A 13,347-nucleotide genomic window follows, 5' to 3' on the forward strand; every position below is an offset into this window, starting at 1 on the left:
GACAGCATTATATCTGGGTGGAGGTGTACTTTTTACTACAATCCCCAACAACTTCTCACCACTCCCTGGCTGCCAAAGGCCCCAGCTGTTAGTCTCCAGCTGTGGGATATTTTTGTATTGTATTTATGAGATGCCATCATTCCTCCCAGAAAATTGTGGGAGTTTGTGCCCACACATGTTTCTCCCTGCATGTCCTGAGAAATCCAGGAGAGGTGTCCATGCAGCAGGACAAGGGTGAACTGGAGCCATGCCTCTACAGGACTGCTGGTCACTGACTCCTGTGCAGCAAGTTAGAAAAACTGGACCATAGAGGTCATGGCTGTAGGAACAGCTGCATTGTGGGCTCGTTGCTGGAGGACTGCTTATATCTGTATAGGTACTTCTACATCCACACCAGCATTTTGATAGAGGGCTTAATTTGCTTGGGGGACTGGTAAAATTTTGCCACTGAAAGAAAGCTGAGGGCATTGTTGCTAGGACTCAAAATTGTGTAGATGCCTGTGCTGCCAGAAAGAGAGTTTTTTGTGACACTAAAACTCCATATAATGTAGACCAGGCCTGGATGAGGCTAAAGGTCTGGGAATTGTTCAGGGCTAAGGTCCTCCTCTGGAAGCAGACTTGGAGTCTGCTGGGACCAGCACCATCCTCTGGAACCACAGCAAAGGATCAATGATGGTAACATTGGCATGTAATGCAACAAAGGCATTGTTGGTGAATGCTACTGCTGAGTCTATGCTGTCTGCATGTCTGCTTCTGCTGTTACTGTCAGCATCTTAGTGCACGGGGTGTTCTTGGCCTTAAAGGTATCTGTTGACCCTTGCTCTGCCACTAGTGCCATGCCGGCAGTAGAGTTAAACCTGAATTTCCAGATGGCCTGAGTCCTCTGTCCCCTACCTTCAAGTATGTGGGCAAGAGGAAAAGGAGCTCTGTGATCTAGTTGGTGCCAAAGGAATCTTGATCTCCAAAGAAACACTTGTACAGACATATATCAAAGGAGCGGCTCAGAAATCATGGTTCAGTCTCCCCCAGAACAAAGGGTGTATCTAGTCCTTGCTGTGCTACCAATTTTCTGGATTTTTGTCTCTGTCTGCTAAAGAGAAGAGATTGGATCCTTTGGTACCAGGGGATACTGCATATCCATTGATTGGATCTGATCAGTCTTTCTTCTCATGTTCCCTCTGTTGATGCTGCTTTTCCAGGAGTTGTTTGAATTGACTTTGGTATCGTCTGGGATATATTTAGAGGTTCACCTGGGCACCTCCTGGAATAAACTAACCCGAGCTGTGATACGATCTGTTCCATTTCTTGCCTTGGTTAGGAGACTTTAAAATCTCATGTGGTGACTTCATCCAGCACCCTCCTTCTGGTTGCTATTAAATGAATTTGGCCTCACTGACAAGCCCTTATGTCAGGTATTATTCAGACCACAGGAGGAAGGCCAAGTCTGCAGTCCAGGCTACTCTTCCAGCCTCTTGCAGAATCATGATCCTTAGAAGTCTCTTGCCTCCTTCCTTCAGCAGCTGAAACACGTGTTCCTTCATAGGATCTGTCTAAATCTGAAGGGTAACATCACAGGTAGGATATGGGAGGTGATACTATGCAGACCAAGATAGCTGATGAAATATTAAGCTAGGCTGAGAATGTGGTGGTTTCTTCTACATGTCCCTCTAATGGCAGATGCTCTGAACCAGGGGTATGCAGAGATCTTCCGGGAGGTATATCAGGTCATCTAGTTATTTGCCTAGATTTACAACAGGCTACATAAAAAGCATAAGCAAAGTCAGTAGAAACTAAAATCTCATACAGACAATGGCTTGTTTATACTGCTCTATATACTATACACTGAAATGTAAGTACAATATTCGTTCCAGTTGATTTATTTTAAAATTGTATGGTAAAAATGAGAAAGTAAGCAATTTTTCAGTAATAGCGTGCTGTATCACTTTTGTATTTTTTGTCTGATTTTTGTAAGCAAGTAGATTTTAAGTGAGATGAAACTTGGGGGTACACAAGGTAAATCAGACTCCCGAAAGGGGTACAGTAGTCTGGAAAGGTTGAGAGTCATTGCTCTGAATTTTGGGACTCTGGCAGCTCAGAAGGCTCATTACTTTACATGTGAATTAATGCCTTCTTGAGGCAGTCAGGGATAACTGTATGGTACTTCTGCCTTCTGTATCAAAGTCTGATAAGCTTTACCAAGTGCCTCAACAGGTTTTGTGCATTCTTTTACGCACCTATCACCAACATCCCTTATGTTTGCATCTTCTGAGAGACAGAGAAGATAAATGGTTTGTCCAGAAACATCTCCTTTTGAGATATAAAAATTGTGTTTTAAAATTAGTAGGCAGTGTACAACCCATTGAACCAATGCTGGAGGAGCAAGGAAAAAACAGGCCAAAGATGACATGTGAACATCATTCTGTAACTACACTCTGCAAGCCTCACTTGGTATCTCAGATTTGATTGCAAGGGTTTTAGCACTTTGAATATCTCTATGGCAGTATGTGTGGCTCAAGTTTCCAGGCCTTTTATCACGTACTCAGGTCAGGGTAATACCTCAGTGGAGAGGGCCTATTCAGTGAAAAGGGAAGTTATTGCTCACTCTTTGTGTAACTGCCCTAAAAAAGACCATTCCAAATGTTGTCATACTTCAGGTGCCTGCAACAGTATGCTTCCTTGACACCTGATTTGGCCTAGTGCAGACCTCATCTTATCAGAGGAAGCTGTACAAATTCAAGTTCAGGAAACTGTGGTCTGACTCATCTCTACTCAGCAGGGCACTTTTGTCAGTGACACCACAAATTTAATGGGGCACCATCTGAGAGCTCAAAGTTATTAGCATTCCAGTTATTTCTCCTTCCTCTCATTCCTTTTTAGTGACATTTATCCCAATTCCTTGTATTACTGTATGGAATTCTCACAAATAATTCAGTTCTGGAAAATATGAAATTTATCTACCTAATCCAATTCGACTCCATGCCATTTCTCCTTCTTTCTCCGTATCAGAGATCATGGATCTTACAAAGCTACGTAGTTATGAGGTTTAAGTTTTGAATATTCATATTGGTCTTTACCCCTTCTCTTTCCTTTAAGAGTGGTTCAAAGCTCTCTAGTTAAAGAATGCTTATCATACTGCCATCAAACTATTCCACCAGTATGTGCAGTGATGAGACTATTAAATCTGTATTTGTTAAAACGTTTAGGTAGCAGCACAGTGTCTAATATATGCACATAAAAATTAGGATATTCCCTGTATCCAGACTTTTAAATTAATAATATTGCCAAGTGTATTGTTTGTTTTTGGAAATCCAATAAATCAAATACAGCATCAGTCTCACTACACTGTATTAATAACTTAACATAGAATCAGCAATCATTGGGTATAGCTTTCCTCTCATTTGAAATGGAGTTAAGTGGATTAATCCAGTATTTTCACCAAGCAAAGTCTTTATCAAGGATGCCTGGGCAGAATTTGTGATTTGCTTTCTTTGTCTTTGAACAAAATCTATTTCAATATAATGTTACAAAAATATAATGTACTCTGTATAGACTTTGGCTTCTGTATGATAAAGATCACACCTAATTATATCATTTTCCTTTTTTGTTGTGTAACTCCCCAAAACATGCTAGTCCCTATACAGCAACCATGATCCCATCCCCAAAGAGTTAATAGTCTAAGGTCCTGATCCTTTAAGGTAATCTCTGGGGGTGACAATAGGACCCTGTAATAATGGACTTCAGAGGGACTCTGCTGTGGCTAAAAGGGCACATCTATGTGGATCATTTTGCAAGATTGGACTAAATAAAGATATGACATAGGAAATCAATACAAGGAAAACCTGGGGAGGCAGGTCAAAGAAGACTAAGAGTTATGTGGTTGTTTAGAATAATGTGCATAACCCATTCATTGGTTTATAAAACTGACCGTTCATAGAGGCAGCTACATTTGCAACTGCTCCTCAGATATCTTGTCAGAGATGGTCCAGATAATACTTAGTCCTGCCATGAGTGCAAGAGACTGGACTAGATGACCTCTCGAGGTCCCTTCCAGTCCTATGATTCTGTAAAATTAATACAGTTTTCACTTAAGAGCAGGAAACAGTGTGAATATTTTTTTTCAAGAAGGTTTGAGGTTAAACTTGTATATTAAAGAGGTAGGATACAGTCTCGGTAGTCCAAGGGTGGGCAAAGTTTTTGGCCTGAGGGCCACATTTGGAGTTCTGAAACTGTTTGGAGGGCTGGGTAGGGAAGGCTGTGCCTCCCCAAACAGCCTGGCCCCGCATCCCCTATTGGCCCCTTCCTGCCCCTCACTGCCCCCCTCAGAACCTCTGACCCATCCAACCCCCCTGCTCCTTTTCCGCTAACTGTCCCCCCCGGAATCCCACCCCCTCTCCATCCCCCCGCTGTCCTTTGACTGCCCTGACCCCTGTCCACACCCCTGCCCCCTGACAGGCCCGCTGGAACTCCCACACCTATCCAACTGCCCCCTGCTTCCTGTCCCCTGACTGCTACCTGGGACCCCCTGCCCTTATCTAACCCCCATGCTCCCTGCCCCCTTACCATGCCGCTCAGAGCACCAGGACCGGCAGCCGTGCCACCTGGCCGGAGCCAGCCACGCAGTCCAGAGCATTGGGGCAGGCCGGCGGCTCTCGCAGCCACGTTGCCCTGCAGGAGCTCGCAGTCCCGCCGCCCAGAATGCTGGCGGCATGGCGAGCTGAGGCTGCAGGGGAGCGGGGACAGCTGGGGAGGGGTCGGGGGCTAGCCTCCCCGGCCGGGAGCTCAAGGGCCAGGCAGGACAGTCCCGTGGGCCGGCTGTGGCCCACCTCTGCAGTAGTCTATATTTATAAAACTAAATGATCCTTAACAGTTTTGTCACACACTTTAGATTACCAGACAAAATAATTAATGGGCCTAGTCCAGCAAGATGCTAAGTGCCTACTGCAAAGTCATGAATGCTCTTAATTCTAAAGTTTCTTAATGCGAACACCAGTTTACATAAACCAGTGTTGGCACTCCCGAGTGCTAGTGAAGACAGTCTATCATTGGTTGATGCTGTCTTCAATACTATGATTAGTCTTGTTCAAAAGTAGGGTTAGGTGGTACACATGCAAACAGCACTCTGGTGCTGGTACCAGTTAAGGTGAATGGGTAATGTCAGCAATACAGAATTGTTCAAAAATTTCCATAGTGTGGACAAAGAATAACAATTGAAGACTGTAGATCTTAATTTCCTGCCCTGAAGATATTACAGTATAAATAACAAGAAAAAGAAAAGATTTGGGAGGGAGGGGGTGGAAGGCTGCAAGAGAGTGATATGTGACAAATACTATTTTCTGTGGGTGGTTTTGTTTGTTGATTATATAATGAGGGATTTGACAAAAGAAGAAAATGGAGATGAATTCCCAAAGCATGGGAGTAGGGGAAATAAGTGATGGGCAACAGCGAGTGAGATGGGAAGATATGAGGGTAAGGGAATTAGTCTGCTGCAGCAGACTAATCATAGAGGGGTTGGGTGGTCAAGTAGTTACGTAGAAAAAATGCCCAGTCGAAACAGAAGAAAGATCCCAGTGATGTCATAAACCCACACTTTCTGTTTCTGTTTCTGTTTCTGAAAATTCTGTTTCTGCATAAACCCACACTTTCATGCTTCAAAATCAAATGGTCGGCTTTCACTCAACAATGAATGAACAAACAGAATTATTTAATAATATGCATCAATGTGCAAAACCAGGACTGGAGTGCTGCTTTCAGTGTCAAAAAAAAGAAAAAAAAAGACCTTTACCACTTAAATGAAAAGTTAGCTTTTGTAAACAGGTATGCCATTCTCCTGCATGATACACACAATATTCTTGTCCACAGTTACATCCCTCCCCTGATATTTTCCTTTATTCTGTGTCTTCAGAAACATTAGTAATAAAGCCTTGAAAGCAGCACCACTCCCTTACAGTATAGACTAGCCCTCAGGAGAAGTGAAGCACATCTGGTGAAGATGTTCTCTATGCCTATGGGAGAGAGCTCTCCTGTTGGCATAATAAAACCACCTCCGTGAAAGGCGGTAGCTATGTCAGCGGCATGTCGGAAGCTCTCCCACCGACAGCAGTATCCACAATAGTGCTTAGGTCGGTGTAACTTGTGTCACTCAGCAGGGTGGCTTATTCACACCCCTGAGCAATATAAGTTATACCGACATAACTTGTAGTGTAGACAAGCCCAGACTCTCCCTTAAGCTTGCTCTCTGGCTGGCTTATTGCTAAGGTGTATCACTGCAGAACTTTTGTCTCTCCCTCTACCTTCCAGGGTTAGTCTTTGAACTAGTGCACATTCACGCAGGGTTCTAAAACCTGACATATATATTGCACATATGTTCTTGCAATTACTTTTAGAATTAGATATAACTGTGGGTATGACTACACTACAGAATTAGGTTGAATTTATAGAAGTTGATTTTTAGAAAGTGATTTTATACAATCGATTGTGTGTGTCCCCACTAAGCGCATTAAGTCGGCAGAGTGCGTCTACAGTACCAAGGCTAGTGTCAATTTTCGGAGTATTGCACTGTGGGTAGCTATCCCACAGTTCCCGCAGTCTCCGCCGCCCATTGGAATTCTGGGTTAAGCTCCCAATGCCTGATGGGGCAAAAACATTGTCGCGGGTGGTTTTGGGTACATGTCATCAGTCACCCCTCCCTCCATGAAAGCAACGGCAGACAATCGTTTTGCGCCTTTTTTCCCTGTGGGCGCCATATTGCTTTCAACAGACGGTGCAGTAGGACTGCTAACTGTCATCGTTGAACCACCGCTTCCGCTGCCACTCTGCTCTCCTGCTCTTGTCTCCATAGCGAATTTCTCCATGTTGTCTCTCAAGGGTTCCCGCTTCCGCTGCAACTCTGCTCTCCTGCTTTCATAAATCCACCTCACAGGTCATCAGCTACTGCTTCCGCTGCCACTCTGTTCTCCTGGTGGTCTCACAGAGTCACTTCCGCTGCAACTCTGCTTGGCTGCTCTTGTCTCGCAATAACACAGCAAGCATGCAGCCAGCTCAGCTGTTGTGTCCTGGCAGCAGATGGTGCAGTAGGTCTGCAAACCATTGTCATTGAACGACCGCTTCTGCTGTCACTCTGCTCTCCTGCAGACAACATACCATGGCAAGCATGGAGCCCGCTCAGATCACCGCGGCAGTTATGAGCATTGTAAACACCTCGCGCATTATCGTGCAGTATATGCAGAACCAGAACCTGCAAAAGCAGGTGAGGAGGCGATGGCAGTGTGGTGACGAGAGTGATGAGGACATGGACACAGAATTCTCTCAAAGCACGGGCCCCGGCAATTTGGACATCCTGGTGGCAGTGGGGCAGGCTCATGCCATGGAACGCCGATTCTGGGCCCGGGAAACAAGCACAGACTGGTGGGACCACATAGTGTTGCAGGTCTGGGACGATTCCCAGTGGCTGTGAAACTTTCGCATGCGTAAGGGCACTTTCATGGAACTCTTTGACTTGCTTTCCCCTGCCCTGAAGTGCAAGAATACCAAGATGAGAGCAGCCCTCACAGTTGAGAAGCGAGTGGTGATAGCCCTGTGGAAGCTTGCAACGTCAGACACCTACCGGTCAGTCAGTAATCAATTTGGAGTGGGAAAATTTACTGTGGGGGCTGCTGTGATCCAAGTAACCAACGCAATCACTGAGTTGCTGCTATCAAGGGTAGTGACTCTGGGAAATGTACAGGTCATAGTGGATGGCTTTGCTGCAATGGGATTCCCTAACTGTGGTGGGGCCGTAGACGAAACGCGTATCCCTATCTTGGGACCGGACCACCAAGGCAGCCAGTACGTAAACTGAGAGGGGTACTTTTCTATGGTGCTGCAAGCACTGGTGGATCACAAGGGACGTTTCACCAACATCAACGTGGGATGGCCGGGAAACGTACATTACGCTCACATCTTCAGGAACTCTGGTCTGTATGAACAGCTGCAGCAAGGGACTGACTTTCCAGACCAGAAAATAACCGTTGGGGATGTTGAAAAGTGTATAGTTATCCTTGGGAACCCAGCCTGCCCCTTAATGCCATGGCTCATGAAGCCGTACACAGGCAGCCTGGACAGTAGTCAGGAGCTGTTCAACTATAGGCTGAGCAAGTGCAGAATGGTGGTAGAACGTGCATTTGGATGTTTTAAAAGCACGCTGGTGCAGTTTACTGACTCGGTTAGACCTCAGCGAAACCAATATTCCCATTGTGGAGCACACAGCAAGCAGTAATAATATCTGTGAGAGTAAGGGGGAGACATTTATGGCGGGGTGGGAAGTTGAGGCAAATCGCCTCGCTGCTGATTATGCGCAGCCAGATACCAGGGCGGTTAGAAGAGCACAGCAGGGTGTGCTGCACATCAGAGAAGCTTTGAAAACCAGGCTATGGTGTGACAGTTCTGTTTGTTTCTCCTTGATGAAAACCCGCCCCCGTGGTTCACTCTACTTCCCTGTAAGCCAACCGCTCTCCCCTCCCCCCTTCGATCACCCCTTGCAGAGGCAATAAAGTCATTGTTTCAAATTCATGCATTCTTTATTAATTTGTCACACAAATAGGGGGATAACTGGCAAGGTAGCCCAGGAGGAGTGGGGGAGGAGGGAAGGACAAGGCCACACTGCACTTCAAAACTTATTGAATGCCAGCTTTCTGTTGCTTGGGCAGTCCTCTGGGGTGGAGTAGTTGGGTGCCCGGGGGTGGGGTGGGGTGGGCTCGTTTTTGGGTGTCTGGGTGTGGAGGCTATTGAACTGGGGGAGGAGGGCCGTTGATTACACAGGGGCTGCAGTGGCAGTCTGTGCCTTTCCTGCACCTCAACCATACGCCGGAGCATATCAGTTTGATCCTGCAGTAGCTTCAGCATTGCATCCTACCTCCTTTCATCATGCTGCCGCCACCTCTCCTGTTGCTCCAGCCATCTGTCCTCACGTTCATTTTGTGCTTTCTTGGACTCTGCCATTGTCTACCTCCATGCATTCTACTGGGCTCTTTCAGTGTGGGTGGACTGCATGAGCTCATAGAACATTTCAGTGCGAGTGCGTTTTTTTCGCTTTCTTATCTGCGCTAGCCTCTGGGACGGAGATGCTAGTTGCAGCGTTGAAACGTGCAGCTGTGGGAGGAAAAAAAGGGACATTAAAATTGAAAAAGGGACATTGGCTATTTAAAAGGAGGAGCTGATTTTTTGGATTAATATGCAGCACAAACCCAACTAACCACCCCTCCCCCCCCATTCTCTGGGATGATTGCTTTACCCCTCACCCCACCGCGTGGCTGACAGTAGGGATGATTTCTTTTCTGCCACAGGCAAACAGCCCAGCAGGAATGGCCATCTCTGAATGTCCCCTGAATAAAATTCCCCTATTTCAACCAGGTGACCATGAATGATATCACTCTCCTGAGGATAACACAGAGAGATAAAAAACAGTTGTTGCTTGAATGCCAGCAAACACCGGGACTATACGCTGCCATGCTTTCTTATGCAATGATTCCAGACTACGTGCTACTGGCCTGGCGTGGTAAAGTGTCCTATCATGGAGGACGCAATAAGGCTGCCCTCCCCAGAAACCTTTTGCAAAGGCTTTGGGAGTACCTCCAGGACAGCTTCATTGAGATGTCCCTGGAGGATTTCCGCACCATTACGAGACATGTTAATAGACTTTTCCAGTAGCTGTACTGGCCGCGAATGCATCCCAAGTCTTTAGGGCAAATTAATCATTAAACACGCTTGCTTTTAAACCGTGTATTATATTTACAAAGGTACACTCACCAGAGGTGCCTTCTCCGCCTTCAAGGTCCGGAAGCCTGGGTTGGGAGGATATTGGATCCAGGGTGATCAACAGTTCCTGGCTGTCAGGGAGAACGGTTTCTCCGCTTGCCTGGTGTGCGCTATCTTCAACCTCCTCCTCATCTTCCTGTCGCCAAAATCCTCATCCCTGTTGCGTGAGACTCCCCCCTTCACCCCCCCACCGCCCCTTGCAGGAGTCCACGTACAGGGGTGGGGCACCCCCTAGAATTGTATGCAGCTTATCATAGAATGTCTGGGGCTCTGACCCTGAGGGGGCATTTGCCTCTTGGGTTTTTTGGTAGGCTTGCCTAAGCTCCTTAAGTTTCACACGGCACTGCTGCAGGTCCCTGTGATAGCCTCTGTCCTTCATGCCCTTGGAGATTTTTTTCAAATATTTTGGCATTTCGTCTTTTGGAACGGAGTTCTCATGGCACGGATTCGTCTCCCCATACAGTGATCAGATCCAGTACTTCCCGTTCGGTCATGCTGGAGCTCTTTTGCGATTCTGAGACTCCATGGTCACCTCTGCTGATGAGATCTGCACAGTCACCTGTGCTGATCAGTTTGCCACACTGGCCAAACAGGAAATGAAATTCAGAAGTTCGCGGGGTTTTTCCTGTTTACCTGGCCAGTGCATCTGAGTTGAGAGTGCTGTCCAGAGCGGTCACAATAGAGCACTGTGGGATAGCTCCTGGAGACCAGTACCGTTGAATTGCATCCACACTACCCCAAATTTGACCCGGCGATGTTGATTTAAGTGCTAATCCCCTCATCAGGGAGGAGTACAGAAATCGATTTTAAGAGCCCATTAAGTCAACAAAAATGGTTTCGTTGTATGGACAGGTGCAGGGTTAAATCGATCTAATGTTGCTAAATTCGACCTAAACTCGTAGTGTAGACCAGGGCTGTTAATAACTTTGCTTGAGTACAGCTTAAGTCCTTCAAATTAACATGAGTGCTAGTATCCAAAGAGATTTAATTATATGGGAGGAAAAAATAAATTCTAATGGAATCCTCATTAAATCGTTACCTAATGATCCGTGACCTGAATGGCACCTTAATATTGAGTGACCTATGTTTCTAGTGGTCACAATAAACTCTCTTTTTTGGATACAGTTTAGCTACTGATTGTTTTAAATCTACCATTTGTGAATTATCAATGTAATTTCATAAGTGCCCACAACTGACCTTAAAATATGTCTTGTGATGATCCTGTCTAGAAGAGACATTAGCCACGTGCTTCACATTATTTTACTCAAAGGAGTGGAACCTGAAAAGTGTTATGATTGTCTGTTGAAACGTGTGCCAAATCGTAGTGGAGCTGTTGCTTCAATAACTTCTTTATAAAGTACCTTTGGCATGTAATTGCTCGTAATATACATGACACTCTTCAGTTTGAAAACAGTTCTAGTAGAACCATGCTAATTTGCACAAAAGGGTGGCCTCTTTTCACTTCTCAAAGATGATGTGATGCCTTATTCGTGTCATGTTTGTTTTACTTGCTACTTCATAAAATTCAGTAATTTACAGTGGGTCTCCTAGGGAAGGGGAGGCGAGGCTAGTATTTTAAGTCTGACTTTAATGCCTAGCCCCCTTTACTAAACTTTGCTAACTCTAAACCAGTATCATAGAAATTTTATGGGAATAAAATAGAGTTTTCCCCCTCTGAATATGAGGCAAATACTACACAACAGTAGGGAGAAATGGGTCTTAAAAAAAAAAAAAAAAAAAAAAGAGAGCTGCTCAGTGCTTGATCTGTTTTTCCCCCTAACTTCCCTAGCTCCAGAATAGTTTGGGCTGGAAACTCCAAACTAATTCTGATTGGTTCTGATGAGAACTGGTGCCTTTGATTCGTTTGGGGGAACAGATGGCAAAGATATTCTTTATTGTATTAAGGTCTGCAGCTGTGTTACAATGAGTGCTTTAGCTGGCTTGCAACTTGGAGAAGAACCAGACCTGTCAGTCACTGACAGAAGTGAAATGGACAATTTCCTGAAATTATCTGCAGCTTTATCTGTCTGCACAGTGGCAGGTGTGCCCAATCAGACTTCTGTGCAGAGGTTTTTTGAGGAAAATTCCAACCTTTTTATTTCAAATTTCTGGTGAACAATTTGGCTCAGTAATGTGACTGATTCTCCCTGGGGCTTCCTAGGGCTACGTTTGCCTTTTGGGGAGACTTTCCTGGTTCTCTGCTTTTCTTCTGATGTGTTTGCAGCAGCTTAGGGAAAGAGCTAGGCCAAGAAAGCCTTAGCCCAGTCAACACAAGGTTGCTCCTTCTGTCCCCACACACCACTCAAAGAGGCAGGCAGGTTTGGAATAGCTGACTTCAGGGGCAAGCAGTTCCCCTTCTCCCATGTATGTGAACAGAATAACATCAGAGGGGCAGCTAGCCAGATGGAAAATCACATCTAAGTGCCCAGACTGTACCTCAGCAGCCACTGACAGTGGAGGTCTACTGCGTCTTCCCCTCTGGATGTGATGGAAGGCACTGGACACAACAAAGAAGCTAAAATCAGCACAGCTCATCTTCATGGAGTGCATCATGGTGGATTAATGCAGAAAAGACTAAGCCAAAGATCTGTGCTGATTTGTCTCGGTGCATGCACTTGCTAAAAAAAAGGAAATTCTTCCTCTGCAGGCAAGCAAGTCCAGCTGTCTGAATTACAGTTAGGGGATCAAGTAATATATAATTAAGGTCCTACTTGAATTGCGGGATGATTGTCAAAAAATTGTGTCTGAGTTGCAGGCAAGCCAGGAAAATAGCAGAAAAGTAATAATGGACTTTATTATTTGCGGTAATAAAGTCCATTATTACTTTTCTGTGATTTTCTGCTCTCGGCCGCCTGGGGCTGAGAGAGGGTGCCTGGCGTTGGGGGGGTGCCTGGCGTTGGGGGGGCTCCTGCTGTCATTTGCCCGGAGCTTAGAGTGGGGTCGTGGGGGTTCTTGTTCTCAGCCCTGTTACAGCTGGGGCTCCTACTGTCAGCCCCAAGCATGGCAGGGCTTCTGCTGTCAAAATTGCAGTGGAAACCTAATATTGCAGAATCTGCAATATCACAAGTTAAGTAGGGCCTTATATATAATATTAAAAACAAAACAGAAGACAGACTTATTCAGGTAGAGTACTGAGAAAGTATGCTTAGCACCTCTGTGGCTGGTCTAACTATAGCTATTTATCCTTCCCCATCTTCCCTGGGAAGATATCGTAGACTAATAGGAATTTCCTGCCATACCTCAAAGACTAGGGAGGCTGTTACTCTGGTTGCCGTGGTAGGTAGCTATGCTGTAATATCCAGATTGTTTCCATCTGTTGCTATGCCTTACCACCAGCTCACTCTCCTCCCTGCCACAGCTCACCAAGGAATAACACGAGGGAGGGCAGCCCAGATGTAAAACAACAAGAGGCAGAGAGAGAGATCGATCGATCTTTTTGGCCCATTATTTAATTATTTCTAGGCCCTTAACATCTATTTTATACGGCCCCATTCTGCACTGGTTCAGATTCAACCTGATGTCACTACCAACAGTAAACACTGCCATCTTTGGTGT

At 45.6% G+C, this 13,347-nt stretch overlaps 1 protein-coding gene across 6 annotated transcripts in view; it reads left to right on the plus strand.

The window, feature by feature from the left end:
* The window catches only part of TOP2B (DNA topoisomerase II beta), a 129,519-nt gene that overhangs the window by 12,868 nt on the left and 103,304 nt on the right, over positions 1 to 13,347 (plus strand). Inside the window, exon 1 of one of the 6 annotated variants that reach the window (XM_073333462.2) lies at positions 4 to 376. The exons of the other annotated variants lie outside the window; for them this stretch is intronic. The gene's annotated coding sequence lies outside the window, so the exon portion shown is untranslated. Of the gene's footprint in view, positions 1 to 3; positions 377 to 13,347 lie in introns of those variants that run through there. 6 annotated transcript variants of the gene reach the window in all.

The sequence above is a fragment of the Lepidochelys kempii genome, chromosome 2 (assembly GCF_965140285.1).
Source record: "Lepidochelys kempii isolate rLepKem1 chromosome 2, rLepKem1.hap1, whole genome shotgun sequence".
NCBI lineage: Eukaryota > Metazoa > Chordata > Testudines > Cheloniidae > Lepidochelys > Lepidochelys kempii.